The sequence below is a fragment of the Callithrix jacchus genome, chromosome 19, assembly GCF_049354715.1.
Source record: "Callithrix jacchus isolate 240 chromosome 19, calJac240_pri, whole genome shotgun sequence".
Classification (NCBI taxonomy): domain Eukaryota; kingdom Metazoa; phylum Chordata; class Mammalia; order Primates; family Cebidae; genus Callithrix; species Callithrix jacchus.
This window is the reverse complement of record NC_133520.1, coordinates 4,367,703-4,383,777: the sequence shown is the minus strand read 5'-3', so window position 1 is coordinate 4,383,777 and position 16,075 is coordinate 4,367,703. Positions and strand designations below refer to the sequence as shown.

At 41.8% G+C, this 16,075-nt stretch overlaps 1 protein-coding gene and 1 pseudogene across 7 annotated transcripts in view; both read left to right on the top strand.

Moving 5' to 3' along the window:
* The window catches only part of CNIH3 (cornichon family AMPA receptor auxiliary protein 3), a 336,804-nt gene that overhangs the window by 160,011 nt on the left and 160,718 nt on the right, over nucleotides 1-16,075 (top strand). The window lies entirely within an intron of this gene.
* LOC128930190 (aldo-keto reductase family 1 member B1 pseudogene) overlaps nucleotides 800-16,075 on the top strand; it is a 29,075-nt pseudogene continuing 13,799 nt past the window's right edge. Inside the window, exon 1 of the transcript XR_013529659.1 lies at nucleotides 800-16,075. This exon is cut by the window's right edge and continues 13,799 nt beyond it. The product of XR_013529659.1 is annotated as an aldo-keto reductase family 1 member B1 pseudogene (transcript).

The window sequence follows — 16,075 nt, the reverse complement described above, 5'->3', positions numbered from 1 at the left end:
TGTAATATCGGTAGTAATGTGCTCAGCATTGTTTCGTATTTTTGTAATTTGAGTCTTCTCTCTTGATTCTTTTAGTCAATCTCATCCAAGATTTCTTAATTTTGTTGATATTTTCAAAGAACCAATTTTTGGTTTTGTTGATTTTCTCTATTATTTTTCTATTCTCTATTTTCATTATTTTCACTCAGTCTTCCTTTTCTCTTAGTTACTGCTTCTTCAGAAAGAGAGTATGTAGGCAATGGGGGCTTAAAACACAAGCTGCAAGGTACAACCTTTTTTTGTAAATGGCTGAAAATGGGTCTGACCGGACATAGAGGAAAAGCCAAGATTAGCCCCTGCCTTTGCTGTGGAATTCTAAGCTGGAATTTAGGCAGTGAGCTACTGGGAGATCTTCGTAAGGCTGGAAGTTATTGACACTTAGCTTATCAATAAGAGAGAGTCCAAGAAAAGTCCTTTTCTAAGGTAGAATAAGGAAAACTAGAATGAGAATAAGTGGAACTAGGTAATAATAGGTCAGCAAATTAACCCAAAGTCAGGAATTCAGCAGGGCTTTTTACGTGAAAATATAATACCCCATATCAGAACTCAAGTATGAGAAGCTAATTCTTGGGGGGCTCTTTGCCTTTTTTCCCATGTTTCCTTTGTGCAGGGAGTAGTCTCCCTACCCTTTCCCAGAGTGTGATAAAAAGGTAGGAAACGTGTGATAAAAAGGTAAAGTAGAGGTGGCTGCAAGTGAGGTCTTATTAACCACGAAGGTAATTCACTTGTATGTAGATACTTTGTAATTCCTTATATTTTTTAATTTTGTAAATGGTATTTCCCTTTTTCATATGTTCTTTTTTTTTTTTTTAAAAATGTATTATATATTTGTAGAGACAGGGTCTCACAGTGTTGCCCAGGCTGGTCTTGAACTTCTGGGCTTAAAGATCCTCTCACCTCAGCCTTTTGAGTTGTTGAGATTACACATATGAGTCCATTTTTTGTATATTCTAATTAGAAAATAGTTTATTTTTGACATTTTAATAATAGGTTTATATATAAAATGCATGTAGACTAGACTATACGCTATTTCATTCTCTCTACCTGTCCATAGTTGAGAAAAACCAGGTAGGTCCCTGTGGCTGTAATAAAAGGATCCCCTGCTTCAAGTCAGGTACCTACTGGAAAACAAGCAACGTCCTACCTACTGGCTTTGCAAATCCAAATCTATTAAGTGGTTCCACTGTCACAGTAAGTATTTCACTGTTGATTAGATCAGGCATTCTTAAAGAGATAACTATTTTAACATTATTAAGTTACTTAAAGAATCACTGAGGCGCGCGGTTCTGGGCAAGGGTCTGGAGAGCACAGCAGCCATGCCAGCCATCTTGTGCTCAACAATGGTGCCAAGATGCCCATCCTGAGGCTGAGCACCTGAAAGTCCCCTCTGGGCCAGGTAACTGAGGCTGGGAAGGTGGCCACTGATGTCAGGTACTGCCATATCAATTGTGCCCAAGTGTACCAGAATGAGAATGGCCATTCAGGAGAAGCTTATGGAGCAGTTGGTGAAGCGCGAGGAGTTTGGTGAAAGGAGCCTGCCAGAAGACTCTCAGTGATCTGAAGCTGGACTACCTGGATTTCTGCCTTATTCACGGGTTGACCAGCTTCAATCCTAGGAAGGAATTTTTCCCATTGGATGAGTTGGGCAACATAGTTCCCAGTAACACTAACATTCTTGACACATAGGCAGCCATGGAAGAGCTGGCGAATGAAGGGCTGGTGAAAGCCATTGGCATCTCCAACTTCAACCAGCTCCATGTTGAGAAGATCTTAAACAAACCTGACTTAAAGTATAATTCAGAGGTTAACCAGATTGAGTGCTATGTGTACCTCACTCAGGAGAAGTTAATCCAGTACTACCAGTCTAACAGCATAATAGTGACTGCCTACAGCCCCCTCAGCTCTCCCAACAGGCCCTGGGCCAAGCCTGAGGAACTTCCCTCCTGGAGGATCCCAGGTTCAAGGCAATTGCAGCCAAGCATGATAAAACTGCAGCCTACGTTCTGATCTGGTTCCCCATGCAGAGGAACTTGGTGGTGATCTGCAAGTCTGTGACATCAGAACACATTGCTGAGAACTTTAAGGTCTTCGAGTTTGAACTGAGCAGCTAGGATATGACCACCTTACCTAGCCACAACAGAAACTGGAGGGTCTGTGCCTTGGTGAGCTGTGCTTCCCACAAGGATTACCCCTTCCATGAAGAGTTTTGAAGCTGTTGATGCCTGTTCACCTCCAAGTGACCTATACTGTGTTTCCTCCCTCATTTTTTTTTCTTGCAAAGGTAGTATGGCCTGTGTCACTCAGCAGTGGGATAGCAACCAGCAGAGTGGCCAGCGAGGGTGTGTCTAGCTTGATGTTGGATCTGAAGAGCCCTGTCAGTAGAGTAGAAGTCTCTTCCAGTTTACTTTACCCTTCTTTTTGCCCCACGGAGGAAAGTATAACCTGAATACCCTTCTTTGGTCTTTCTGACCAAAAAGCAGCAAAATCTACAGGGTCAAAATAGTGCCACTAACAGCTGAGTTTTGACTGCTTGGAAATGTAATCCTTTCGGCAAGACTTCTCTTTACCTCAAATAAAAAGTGCTTTTGTGAAAAAAAAGTCACTGAGGAAAAATTATGAAAATTTATAAATGTAGCAAAGTAGAATAGCCTTTGTACTAGTTTCAAATCATGTCTCTATCACCAATGTATCTTCACTGTTTTCCTCAGGGCATGTTTGGGTGCAACAATTAGATACCTATTCAAGCTAGTACATGTAAAAGGAAACTCTATTAAAAAATATGTATCTTACAGCATCCAGAGAGCAGGTTAACAACTATATCCATTCTTGGAAACATTTATGGGAAACTGGGGCTTAGGTAGGTCGAGAGAGGAAATCCATTCATGTTCTGAGCACTGCTTAGGAAGAAATCGATGATGTGTTTTTACCTACATTAATCTACCATTTTTCTAACGTATGTAAATGCTACTCTGAGTTAGGAAGTTCAAATATATTTTAAAGTGTGGTTTTTATCATATTCTTTCTCAGCCAAGAGACAGTCAGTATACATAGGGGTATTCATAAACTTTCTTTTTACTTTAAAAATAGTTTCTTTAGAAAACAAAGTCATATATGTCCATAGTTTAGAGTCAAATAGTAAAAGTGAAGAGCTTGATGGGGATTCCCCTTCCATTCCCAACTTTGCCCTCCATTTCCTGCTCTTCAGAAGTACTTATAATTTTTTTTGGAATTTACCTCCATATCTCTAAATAATATGCTTGTCTCACCCTTTCTTGACTTTTTTGGTAGTAGGAATAATCTACGCATTTCTCACTAAGGAAGAGAAGGATTCAGTTTTCTTTATACACTTCCCTTTCACATGTGGTTAGTTAACATTCAGTGTTTGCATTCTTCTGACCTATGTAAATGCTATTCACCACTGAGCCATGTAGAATACTATCATTACTATTTCTTTCTTGTAAAACCTTTTGTTTTTTCTGAAGGTAATATTAGCCTTTTCTAGAGTCCACATAGTGAAAGCAAGAGTAAGTAAGCAAGCAAGCAAACAAACAAGAAAACCCCACAAAATCCAAAAACAAATCTAGAGGGATCACATTACCCAACTTCAAACTATACTACAAAGCTATTGTTACTGAAACCACATGGTACTTGTAAGGCCGATAGCCTTGCAAAGAGCCGGATGAACAACACCCACCCCTCTCTATGCCTAATAACAGTTTATCAGGCAGAACACATTACTCAGCATCTGGCTCTTCCATGCGAGCTCCCCTCTCCCACTTCTGCATTCTGCCCCCAGGTCTATATTTAGCACCAGACTATGCACTCTCAGCACCAAGCTATGCATTTGAACCTCAGCACTAAACTGTGCACTCTCAGCACTAAACTATATGTCTGAATGTGCAAAAATTGAAGAAATCCCGTCAAACCTTACCCAATGGCAGCCCACCCCATGCATCCTAGGCCAGCCCCCCTCTAACCCCTATAAAACCCCATGCCCTGAGAAGTCAAGCGCGACTTCTCTGGCACCTTTCTCCAGACCACAGAACCTCGCCCTGGAGCTAAATAAATTGGCATCTAATTGTTCTTATACTGGCCTCAGTTTCCTCATTTTAAACTTGGCAATAACCCTTACAGTACTGGTATAAAAATGGGCATGTAGACCAATGGAACAGAACAGAGAACCCAGAAATAAAGGCAAATACTTACAGCCAACTGATCTTCAACAAAGAACACAAAAACATTAAGTGGGACAAAGGACACCCTATTCAACAAATGGTGCTGGGATAATTGGTAAGCCACATGTAGAAGAATGAAACTGGGTCCTCATCTCTTACCTTATACAAAAATCAACTCAAGGTGGATAAAGACTTAACCCTAATACAAATCAGCAAGAAAAAACAAAAACAAAAAATAATCCCATCAAAAAATTGGCAAAGGACATGAATAAACATTTCTCAAAACAACAACAACAACAACAACAACAACAACAACAACAACAAAAACAACAAATGGCCAACATGAGAAAATGCTCAGCATCTCTAATTATCATGGAAATGCAAATCAAAACCACAGTGCAACACCACCTTACTCCTGGAACAATTGCCATGATAAAAAAAAAATTAACAGATATTGGCATGGATGTAGTGAAAAGGGAACACTTTTACACTGCTGGTGGGAGTGTAAACAAGTACAACCACTATGGAAAACAGTATGGAGATTTTTTAAAGAACTGAAAGTATTAGAGAACTATTGTTTGGTCCAGATCTTACTACTGGATATCTACCCAGAGGAAAACAAGTCATTATGTGAAAAAGACACTTGCACATGCAGGTTTTTTTCTTCTTTTTTTTTTTTTTTTTTTAAGATGGAGTCTCACTCTGTCACCCAGGCTGGAGTGCAGTGGTGCAGTCTTGGCTCACTGCAACCTCCACCTCCTGAATTCAAGCAATTTTCCCACCTCATCCTCCTGAGTAGCTGAGACTACAGGTGCATGCCCCCACACCTGGCTATTTTTTTTGTATTTTAGAAGAGACTGGGTTTCATTGTGTTTCCCAGGCTGGTCACGAACTACTGAGCTAAGGCAGTCCACCTGGTTGTTTTCTCTTTTGTATTTTATCAATCTGGCTACTGGTCTGTCTATTTTGTTGATCTTTTCAAAAAACTAGCTCTTGGATTTATTGATTTTTTGAAGGGTTTTTCGTGTCTCTATCTCCTTCAGTTCAGCTCTGATCTTAGTTATTTCTTGTTTTCTGCTAGGTTTTGAGTTTTTTTGATCTTGCTCCTCTAGCTTTTTCAATTTTGACGATAGGGTGTCAATTTTGAATCTCTCCATTCTCCTCATATGGGCACTTATTGCTATATACTTTCCTCTAGAGACTGCTTTAAATGTGTCCCAGAGATTCTGGCATGTTGTGTCTTCGTTCTCATTGGTTTCAAAGAACTTCTTTATTTCTGCCTTCATTTCATTGTTTATCCAGTCAACATTCAAGAGCCAGTTGTTCAGTTTCCATGAAGCTGTGCGGTTCTTGGTTGGTTTCTGAATTCTGAGTTCTAACTTGATTGCACTATGGTCTGAGAGCCTGTTTGTTGTGATTTCAGTTGTTTTGCATTTGCTGAGGAGTGCTTTACTTCCATTTATGTGGTCAATTTCAGAGTAGGTGTGATGTGGTGCTGAGGAGAATGTATATTCTGTGGATTTGGGGTGGAGAGTTCTGTAAATGTCTATCAGGTTTGCTTGTTCCAGGTCTGAGTTCAAGCCCTGAATATCCTTGTTGATTTTCTGTCTGGTTGTTCTGTCTAATATTGACAGTGGAGTGTTAAAGTTTCCCACTATTATTGTGTGGGAGTCTAAGTCTCTTTGTAAGTCATTAAGAACTTGCCTTATGTATCTCGGTGCTCCTGCATTGGGTCCATATATGTTTAGGATCGTTAGCTCTTCTTGTAGTATCGATCCTTTTACCATTATGTAATGACCTTCTTTGTCTCTTTTGATCTTTGTTGCTTTAAAGTCTATTTTATCAGAGATGAGAATTGCAACTCCTGCTTTTTTTTTTTGCTCTCCATTTGCTTGGTAAATCTTCCTCCATCCCTTTATTTTGAGCCTTTGTGTATCCTTGCATGTGAGATGGGTTTCCTGGATACAGCACACTGATGGGCTTTGGTTTTTTATCTAATTTGCCAGTCTGTGTCTTTTGATTGGTGCATTTAGCCCATTTACATTTAGGGTTAATATTGTTATGTGTGAATTTGATACTGCCATTTTGATGCTAGCTGGCTGTTTTGCCCGATAGTTGAAGTTGATTCTTCATTATGTTGATGCTCTTTAGCATTTAGTGTGATTTTGGAATGGCTGGTACTTGTTGTTACTTTCTATGTGTAGTGCCTCTTTCAGGAGCTCTTGTAGAGCAGGCCTGGTGGTGACAGAAACTCTGAGTACTTGCTTGTTTTCAAAGGAGTTTATTTTTCCTTCACTTATGAAGCTCAGTTTGGCTGGATATGAAATTCTTGGTTGAAAGTTCTTTTCTTTAAGGATGTTGAATATTGGCCCCCACTCTCTTCTGGCTTGTAGTGTTTCTGCCGAGAGATCTGCTGTGAGTCTGATGGGCTTCCCATTGTGGGTGACCCAACCTTTCTCTCTGGCTGCCGTTAGTATTTTCTTTTTTATTTTAACCTTGGTGAATCTGACGATTATGTGCCTTGGGGTTGCCCTTCTTGCGGAATATTTTTGTGGTTTTCTTTGTATTTCCTGGATTTGAGTGTTTGCCTGCCTTGCTAGTTTGGGGAAATTTTCCTGGATAATATCCTGAAGAGTATTTTCCCACTTTGATTCATTCTCTTTGTCACATTCTGGTACACCTATCAAACAGGTTAGGTCTCTTCACATAGTTTCACATTTCTTGGAAACGTTCTTCATTTTTTTTTGTGTATGCTTTTTTTTCTCTAATCTTGGTTTCTCGTTTTATTTCATTGAGTTGATCTTCGACTTCTGATATTCTTCTTTCTGCTTGGTCAATTTGGCTGTTGAAACTTGTGCATGCTTTGTGAAGTTCTCGTTTTGTGTTTTTTAGCTCCTTTAATTCATTCATATTCCTCTCTAAGTTATCCATTGTTGTTATCATTTTCTCGAATCTTTTTTCAAATCTTTTTTCAAGGTTCTCAGCTTCTTTGCATTGATTTCGAACATGTTCTTTTTGCCTACAGAAGTTTCTTATTACCCACCTTCTGAAGTCTAATTCCGTGATTTTGTCACAGTCATTCTCCGTCCAGCTTTGTTCCCTTTCTGGTGAGGAGTTTTGTTTTTTTGTAGGAGGCAAGGTGTTCTGGTTTTGGGTGTTTTCCTCCTTTTTGCACTGGTTTCTTCCCATCTTTGTGGATTTATCCACTTGTCTTCTGAGTAGTTGCTGACTTTTCTATTGAGTCTCTGAGTGGATGCCCAGATTGTTGATGATGAAGTATTTCTGTTACTTGGTTATTCTTCTACCAGTCTAGCCCCTCCACTGTACGACTGCTGAGGTCCACTCCAGGCCCTGCTTGTCTGGGGTGCACCTATAGCAGCTGCGGAACAGTGAGGGATGCTTCTAGTTTTTTTTTCTGCTATGTTTGTCCCAGATAATGCCCGCCACTTGTTAGTCTTTTGGATATACAGGGGTCAGGGAGCTGCTTGAGGAGACAGTCTGTACTTTATAGGAGCTCAAGTGCTGAGCTGTGAGCTCTATTGTTCATTCAAGGCTTTTAGGCTGCTACATTTAATTCTGCTGCAGCAGAACTCATAAAAAAAACCCTTTTTTCCCTCAGATGCTCTGTCTCGGGGTGTTGGGGCTTTCTTTATGAGTGTCCGTTGCACTGTCCTGCCCAGTTAGGAGGCAGTCTAGTCACTATTTGCCTGCCGAGGCTCCGCCCTGCTGGTGTGAGGTCCGCAGTGTTGCTGCAGGCTCTGCCCTGCTGTTGTGGTCTCCACCCTGCTGCCACGGGCTATGCCCTGCAGCGGAGTCTCTCTGTTTTAGCGGGTTGCCTCGGCAATGGCAGGCTGTGTCAGCAATTGGAGTGTTCCTCAGTAGGGGCAGATTGCCTTGGTAATGGTGGACGCCCTGCCCCCACCGAGCTGCACCATCCTGGGTTCAGCTGTGCCCACAGTGAAACTCTCCACCCGGAGCGTTTGGAATCGCCATTTTGTTTGTCCCACTGCACTGGCCCAAATGCTGTTTCGCTGGAATCTTCTGGCCTGGCTCACTGTCCAAGTCCTGTTTAATCCGATGGATATGCCAATCTGTTCTTTCAAGTCTCAGATTGCCGGTTCAACAGGGCACCCAGACCTTTGCACTTTGTGTGGAGCACTGTGGAGCACCGCTGTGGCACTGGCCGCCGGCTGCAACAGACAAAACCGCTGAGCTGGCGTCCCATGTCTCTCCTATACCTGGGAATTTTCCCGTTCTGTGGGCCACAAAGATCCATCTGGAAATGAGCCACTGACTCACCCTCCGTGCATTCACCAAGAGCTTCAATCCTGGGTTGTTCTCACCACGCCATCTTGAGTCAGTCTCCAGAACATGTTCTTTTAGCTCACGGAAGTTTCTCATTACCCACCTTCTGAAGTCTGATTCTTTAATTTCATCACTCTCATTCTCCGTCCAGCTTTGCTCCCTTGCTGGTGAGGAGTTGTGGTCCCTTGTAGGAGGTGAGGTGTTCTGGTTTCGGGTGTTTTCCTTCTTTTTGCGCTGGTTTCTTTCCGTCTTTGTGGATTTATTCCCTTGTCGTCTGAGCAGTTGCCGGTTTTCCAATTGGGTCTCTGGGTGGATGTTCAGATTGTTGATGATGAAGTATTTCTGTTTTTTAGTTTTTCTTCTAACAGTCTGGCCCCTCTGCTGTAGGACTGCTGCTGTCCACTCTAGGCCCTGCTTGCCTGGGGTACACCTGTAGCAGCTGCAGAACCGTGAAGGTTGCTACCCATTTCTTCTTTTTCTATCTTTGTCCCTGAATGTTGCCCACCAAATGTCAGTCTGATTTGTCCTTTTTGAGGTGATTCTTTGGATATACAGGGGGCAGGGAGCTGCTTGAGGAGACTGTCTGTACTTCATACTTGAGGAGACAGTCTGTACTTTTTAGGAGCTCAAGTGCTGAGCTGTGAGCTCCGTTGTTCATTCAGGGGTGCTAGGCATGTATGTTTAAGTCTGCTGCAGCAGAACTCATAAAGCCCCTTATTTTTCCCTCAGGTGCTCTGTTCCAGGGAGTCAGGGCTTTATTTATGAATATCTGTGGCACTGTCCTGCCCAGCAAGGAGGCACTGCTTCCCTGTAGTTGCTATGCTGAGCTGCTGTGGGCTCTGCCCTGCTGCTGTGGGCTCTGCCCTGCTGCCGTGGGCCCTGCCCTCCTGCTGTGTGTGATTCCCTGCAGTTCTGTTTATATGAGTGTGGTTAGAGCTGCTGTGGTGATGATGGCTTGCCTCTGTAGTGGCAAACTCTCTCTGTTATGGCGGGTTGCCTCGGCAACAGCAGGCTGTGTCAGCAATGGCAGTGTACCTCCGTAGGGGTTGAGTGCCTTGGTGATGGCAGATGCCCCTCCTCCTCCAAGCTGCACCATCCTAGCTTCAGCTTTGCTTGCCCTGAAACTCTCAACCCTGAGCGTTTCCAATTGCTGTTTTGTTTTTTTTTCCAGGGGTGGGACCTGCTGAGCCTGATCACCTGGCTCCCTGCCTCAGAGCCCCCCCCCCGCCTTTTTTTTTTAAGTTGAATGGTTGACTCTCTTTTGGGTGTTCCAGTCACCTGCTGAAAGGGTGCCGGGATCTGCTTGATTTCCCATGCAGCGACCCACTGTGCTGGCTGGAACCACATTGCTGCCCAGGAATCTACTGGCCTGGCTTTCTGTTTAAGTCCCATTTAATCAGATGAATGTGCTAATTTGCCTTCTGAAATCTCCAATTGCCTGTATAACAGGGCAACCAAATCAGTATATTTTGTACGGAGTGCCACTGCACTGCGGCCCTGGCCCAAACAGCCACACTGGTGGCCTGCGCAGCTCCTACACCTGGGGATCTCCTGGTCTGTGGGCAATAAAGCTCCATCTGGAAATGCAGCATCCACTCACCATCTGTGGTTTCACTGGAAGCTGCAATCCTGAGTTGGTCCTATAGCCCCATCTTCTCTCTCTCCTCGAGCTGGGTCCGGGTCGCAGCTAAGTTGCCTCTGCACCACACGGGATGCCATCTCGAAGGCCTGCAGGGAGAGAGCAGATGAGCACGAGCCCCCTCATCGACTCTGAGTGCGATCTCTAATTCATTCTTTTATCTTGCTTCTGATATATGAATCTGCTGTCAGTACTTTAACACATTAGATATTTCCAACAATTTCATCTTCTTAATGATTCCAGAACCTCCTGACTTGCTCCAGGCTGGACTAGTTATGCTCTTTGCTTACTGCATAGCTGCCGCCTTAAGGATTTTTTTTACCATTATCCTAGAAATTCCCTTTGCCTCCCTTGTTTTTGATCCCCTGTGTCCCGTATCCATTGTCTTTCTCTTTCTTGATCGAGTCTCTCATTTTGGTGACTGGTACTATTATTTGGTGGAGATACTAGTATCTAGTATCTCCCCGATAAAGGTTGCATGAGAAGTGTTTTGAGATGTTGCATATCTAAAAATGTCTTTATTCTGCCTACACGCTTACAGTTTGACTGTATAAAATTTTGGATTAGAAAACACTTTCTCTGCCTCATTATCTTCTGGCTTCCAGTGTTGCTGCTAAGAAATTTAATGTCTTTCTGATTCTTTATACTTTTGTTGAAACTACCATCTTCCTGTTTCTTCTCTTTCTGAAAGCTTGTGGATTTTCTGTTTAGTTGTCTAAAGTTTCACATCGTATTTTTGTATTTTCGTCTGTTGTGCTGAGAGTTCAGAGAGCCCTTTCAATCTGGAAGCTCATGTCTTCCATCCCAGGATATTTCAATTATTTCTTTGTCGACTTCTTCTTTTTCATGTAGAGTGTAGAGAACAACTCTATTGAAATTTTTTGTTTAGATGTTGGACCTCCTGAACTATTGCTGTTTTTTGTTTTCTTATTTTTTTCCCTCTATTTTCCGTCTCTGCCTTTGGCTGTATTTCTGAGTGTTTTCTTCCATTTTAACTTCTGGCACTTGCAATGTTAATCTTGTTATCTTTTTTAATTTTTAAGAATGCTATTTTTGAGGTTCCTTTTTTTTCTTTTCATAAGTTCTGTTTCCTCCAAGTTGTTGTTTTCTGCTTATTTATTTTGGCCTCTATCCTTCATTGTAAAAGTTTTCCTCAAATGCCCCAATGAGTCTAAGTTCTTTGTATTTGAGTGGTGTCTCCAGAGAGCCCATTGGAAATTCTGATCATATTGGGTTGGACTTGTCAAATATGGGCTTTACTAGGCTGGTCTGGGTGAAGAACTTTGGCAATCTCTTTATGTCAGTATCTCTAGGTCATCTGTATTGGGATCTGATTCTGCAGGGAAGGCTACTCCAGTGTTCCATATAGTGGGTAAAAGTCTGGCTGACAATGTCTAGGAGTTGAGTGTACTATGGTTTGGATATTTGACCCTTACAAACCTCATGCTGAAATGTGATTTCCAGTGCTGGAGGTGGAGTCCACTGGGAGATGTTTGGGTCTGAGGGTGGATCCCTCATGACTTGATTGGTGTTGTCCTCATGGTAACAAGTGAGTTCTTGCTCTGTTAGTTCCTGAGAGAGCTGGTTGTTAAACAGAGCCTGGCACCTTTCTCCCCTCTGTCTTCCTTCCTCTCTGGCTCTGTGCAGACCAGTTCCTGTTTGCCATTTGCCATGATTGGAAGCAGCCTGAGGCTCTCACCAGATGCCCAATCCTCCAGTCAGCAGAATTGTGAGTCATGTAAACCTTTTTTTTTTTCTTTTTACCCAGCCTCAGCTATTCCTTTCTAGTAACACAAATGGACTAACACAGAGTGAACATAAGCCTGGGGGGTGTGTGTGTGTGGGGGGGTAGTGCTTCAAAATCAGTCTGTAAATCTTCAACAGATTCCTTGCTTATGTTTTAAATATGCTATCCCTACCCTCAGCTGTGCCAAGAATCCTGACTTTTTACCCCAGTAAGAGAGTAAACATCTAGTCTTCAGCCAAGTGCTGAGGGAATGAGGGGTTTGGGGGTTTCTAACTGTATCTCATATAGACTTTCAGTCAGACCTCTTGTATTTGGCCCCCACTTTCACTCCTACTCCCAAAGGTACCTGGGCTGGTTTAGGATTCAGCCTTCTAAGTCAGCAATCCAGCTACTCATCCATCTGCTTTTCAGTTTGCATGACCATTGTAAACCAGAAAGTATCTGACACAGGTGTCCATCAATGTAGAGGTTTATTTTGCCAAGGTTGAAGACGTGCCTGGGAAAAAGATACATAAGCCACAGCAGGATCTGTAGCTTGTACTTTTTCTGAAGAGGATTTCGAAGGCTTCAATATTTAAAGAGGAAAAGTAGGCAAAAGGGGAAAGGGCAAAGAAAAAAGGAGTTCACATTCTTTTGAATCCACATGTTACATGTGAAAATGAGGGGTAGAGGGAACACTTAATTATGTATTTATCTTGCACTTAATGGATCTGCACTTTACATAAGATAAGCACCGAGTAGAGAAAGCAGTCAAATATGCATTCATTTTGGGGTAGATGGGGACAATTTCTAGTCTCCTCTTTTCCCATACCATGAGGATAAGTTGGTAATTTACACTGTCAGGGTGCAGGAGGCCCCTGGTGGAGACATGAGGCCTTCTATCTGTGGCTGTCAGTTTAGGAACAAAAGAAAAGGCAGGCGTTTAGTTTGTTTGCTTTTTGTGACTCGGCTACCAAGCTTTATTTTTCCCTATAGGCGCAGTGAATTCGGGGTCCTGAAATTTCATTTTCCTTTCACACCATGTTGCTTTTGTCTTTGTCCTTTTCTCTTTGTTCTGGAAGTTTAGGCTTTACCCAAGTCTTTTTGTGGTTTTGATGGGTTTTTTGGAGAGATTGGAGGCTGAGTGTGTTTAGTCTTCCATCTTTAACTGGAACCCTAACATTTCTTGAAGTACAAAAGGCATCATTACAGGGAAAAGACTGGAAATTATTGCTCAGTGATTCCTGATCAGTTTTCTTACTTCCTTCTACCCTTCTGAAAACCTTTTTCTGTCTTGTTCCTCATTCACAGGTTTCTACTGTCTCCTGATTAATCTGATTGTATATATTGACTGAGTCATGCAAATAATAATCAAACACATAACAAATTGTTCCTTGATCTTGAGAATACAATATCAAGAGCCCAAAGTGTGTTGGATACCTTTTCATGGGCTCCTTTAAGAGAAGTAAATTGTGCTTCCTTTGAAAACAGTGCTATTGCATATAGTTTGCATCATGGGGGAGGGGAGAATTGTCATTCTTGTCAGCTCATTATTTTATTATTGACTGGTTGGCTTTTTAAAGGTAATGGGCATCATTTTTCTTTTATCGGAAGATGATTTGTTAATGTCATATTTAGCTCATCTGCTTTGCTAGGGATCTTTGGGGATAAGATTTAAGTCACTTATAAACTTAGAATTTGAGAGACAGACTCTTAATATCTAAATTACAGTGGCATAAGGAGGACTTTGGGAAACCGGGAGAGCAGGTAACTACAGCTACACATCCTCAATGCCTTTTTATATCTCTGGAATCAGACTGGGTGTTTGTGAGGTTGTAATATTAAACATTTATCTGTATAGGTGATGGGGGTGGATATACACAAAATAGGAAAGAATCATGATAACAAAAACTGGACAGAGGGTGTGTGGGGAGGGCTGGGGAAGCTGGTCCTTTTTCCTAACAACCTTTGGGTTTTCCTTCATAATGTTTACATACAGTTCAGCTGTTCCGCTTTGATATGCAGAGGGCCTGGGGTTCCCTTCATCCTTTTTTTGTGCCTCCTCCAGCTGTTCCTGGGTTTATTTATTTCTTTTAACTGCTATTTATAATCTATACGTAGCCACAGATTGCCAAGCCTTGAAGTGTGTTGGTGTATGAAAAGAGTTTTAGAGGCAAACATCTTATGTGCAAAGACAGATGTGGCTGGGCTTTTCTTTTGTAGGTTTTGTCCATGACAAGCATGTTACATAAAGATAGAAAAGAGCAGAACATGTTTTTTTTTCCTTCCTGATATAGCTACCAGCTAATTTTTAATCTAAAATAATGGTGATGGATTTTTAAATGCCTGGGGTGTTAGCCTGTGTGCAATAAGTCTGGATCATTCACCACAGAATTTCCTTCTTATGTGTACATGCAATGAAGTGGAAGACATTTCATTCACCCAAACTCTTGGAATGAGGGAGTATGAGTTTGGAAGAAATATTTTGAGAAGCCTGTGGAAATCAGGATGGGGAACTCCAAGTGGCATATTCAGGAATCAAAGTGTTCCAAATGCCTTCTAAAAAGGCTTTGACCTGCCATCTGGAGGACTTTGTTTTTCTGAATACTGAGATGGTCAAGTCTATAAGTTTGGAGGTTTGGAGCTGCCATGTATCTAAATTGCTCTTAATAACAGGGGAAAAAGAATTTGAATTTGTTGATTCACTTATCTATTCATTATTTCAGACATCTTTGTTGAGTTTTTTCTGTCCATGGTACTCGGTCATATTACATGAGTGGATGTGTTGCTGGGGCACACAGCATGTGCTGGGGGTTTACAGAAGCTTCAGAATATACACGGACCATCTTCCTGGGGCATTAGTGAACTCCATAAATGGATTATGGAGATTGAAAATTCATCTGTGTTTTTAAAAACATTACATTTTGAAGAAGTTACTTGGCATCCACTTGAGTCTGTGCTCTTAGATATTTTCTCCTCCTTCATGTTATGTACTTACTTTCTCTAGGCACATGCCAAGTACTGTAAGAATTCAGAGGATGGTGAGAACATCTGTGATAGGGGACAGGGTCATGAGTGGCCACGAAGGCTTTCTAGAGGCAGGACTTGAGGTGAGTCTCAAAGGATTGGGAGTGAGTATTAAAGAGCAATTGGTGAATGTGTGTTTGGGAGGGGGCTATGCTGGGTGAAGGAATGTCGCAAGTCCCAGCTCAATGATGGAAAGGTCAACCAGAGTGGACCAGTTTCGCCAAGCTATGTGAGAGTGAGGAATAAAATCTGAATTGCATATGGGGATCAGTGGGTGAGAGACACCTATCAACTCTCCTGTTCATTATTAGAAATTTCTGATGACTTTGGATACCACCAAATAGATAGTTTAGGGAAGATAAACAAGAGGATGGTAAACTATGGTGGAGGGTGAGTTTAGATACCAGGTTGTTTGGTGTAGTGATTCCTAATCAGAGATGCACTTCAGAATTACCTGCAGAACATTTTAAACTAACCATGCTGGGGCCCCTACCACTGGAGACTCCAATTCAGTAGGTCTGTTATAAAGCCTATGGAGTCTGTATGTGGAAGAGCTCTTCAGCCAATTTTGCTATATTCTCTGGCTAAAAATCTGTGAAATAGGAGGTGATTGCAGTGGCCTACTTTTAATTTAATGGAACTCGAATTTCAGGTGGTGGCAATGGAAATGGAAAAAAAGGGTTGAATTTGAAAGACTTTGTAATACAAGAATAAGCAAGACATAAGTTGATATTAGGCCACTCCCTGCTCCAATGTATGTGATGTTCTGGACCATACCCCACTTCCTGTGTATCTGCCAGATTAGCATAATTAAGTTCCACAACTTACTCACAACTGCATTAGCCTCACTCATAGCCCTTTCTTTGGAAATAATTCCACTGACAGCATAGTTCTTTGAGAACTTCGTGGACAACTTTTAAAAAGGATATTTTTGCACATTATTATTGCTGACACTATTATTATTATGTTTTAAAAGCTATTTTATTGTAATTCTCAGCTTGATTTTTGTTCCATTCTGCCCTTTAAAAGAAAGTTACAATACACAGAACAAAGGCATTAGAAAAAAGCAATTCTCAAGTTTCTATTGCATAGAGAAGTACACAGTCCCCACCAACAGTTCAGCTCTAATTTGTCCTTGAACATCTCTAGAATAATGGGAGACTC